The sequence below is a fragment of the Tachyglossus aculeatus genome, chromosome 8 (genome assembly GCF_015852505.1).
Source record: "Tachyglossus aculeatus isolate mTacAcu1 chromosome 8, mTacAcu1.pri, whole genome shotgun sequence".
NCBI classification, from domain to species: domain Eukaryota; kingdom Metazoa; phylum Chordata; class Mammalia; order Monotremata; family Tachyglossidae; genus Tachyglossus; species Tachyglossus aculeatus.
Window position 1 is genome coordinate 15,166,838 of NC_052073.1, and position 1,361 is coordinate 15,168,198.

General features: G+C 46.4%; 1 non-coding gene across 1 annotated transcript; it reads left to right on the plus strand.

Moving 5' to 3' along the window:
* The first annotated feature begins 562 nt into the window (after positions 1 to 562).
* Positions 563 to 696, plus strand: LOC119931959. Its single transcript, XR_005452253.1, has one exon. It is a non-coding gene; the product is annotated as a small nucleolar RNA SNORA7 (small nucleolar RNA).
* The last annotated feature ends 665 nt before the right edge of the window (positions 697 to 1,361 follow it).

The window sequence follows — 1,361 nt, forward strand, 5'->3', positions numbered from 1 at the left end:
AGATTGAGGCCACCCCCAAACTATTATTACGTCAGCAAAATGGGTGGCTGTTATGTTGTGGTTGGGAGAGGGTTGCTCCTCTTAATAGCTAGGATTGCTTCTTACCAATGTAAAATTATGCTAATAAGCTTCTTTCTCAGTTGTTTGCATTGTATGTGAAGCAGCATGATTGTAGATCAAATGAACCATGTGAAATTTCTCCAGGAAGCTACCTGGCTGGTGACTAAATCAGCCAAGTAGACTGGCCCAGAAGAGGGGTGATTAAAATAAGAACAACTTTGGAGGTGGACTAATTTCAGTGCTCTAATAAGCCAGTAGTATTCAATGAGCCCCTGATGTATGCAGAGCACTGTACTAGGCATTTGGGAGACTACAATAGAGTTAGAAGACACAGTCCCTCTGCAGAGGGAACGTACAGTCTAGCCGGGGAGGCAGACACAAAATAATTTACCAACAGAAGCTGAGTAAAGAAAAGTGGATTTGCAGTTGAGTAATTGTTTAAATGCCCTGCCTCTGTAGGTGTGCTTCCACCCCCCAAATTTGCCCGACCTAATTTTAACCCACCCTCTTGGGGTCATATCTGGAGAGTTTCCAGTACTCTACCAATCTTGACTACGGGAGGGAAAGTCAAGCACATACCCATTCCATTCCTAGTTTGGCCAGTGGCTAGTGAGTGGAAGTCAATCTGCTACAAGTCAAGACTCCCCTATGCTGGGCAGCAGGGGTATGGGAGAGAGTCGAGGGTGGAGACTCAAGTTGACTGCACGGAAGGAGGCAATGGTAAACCATTTCTGTATTTTAACCAAGAAAACTATGGAGACACTACCAGAACAATTGCAGATGGAGGTGGGGCGTTCTAGGAGAGATGTGTCCATGGTGTCGCTATGGGTCGGAGATGACTAGACAGAATAACACAAGGACTTTTAACCCAGCTGTAGCCTGGGATAAATCCATTAATCGATTGATTGCAGGGTTCACGTCTACCAACTCTATTTTACTGTACTCTTCCAAGCACTCAGTCAGTGCTCTGCAAACAGTAAATGCTCAATCAGTATGAATGATTGAGCGACTAAGACTTTGGTGGGGAGAGAATGGAGGGTCAAACTGGCTGGTGGGTTGGTTGGGGAGGTTCTCCAAGCTGGCCTGAGAGCCGTGGGCCTAGGGCCCCTTGGCTCAATAGTTAAAGGAGCTTCCACCCACAGGGATAGCTCAACTGTTGGGCCAGTAAAGGAAACACAACACTGGGAATCAGGAGACCTGGGTTCTAGTCCTGAGTCTATAAGTCGGGTAATATCTGCTGAGACTGTGGCATCAGCCGTTTTTGACCAAGTGGAACTGGCCCAACAGAAACTCTGAAAAAT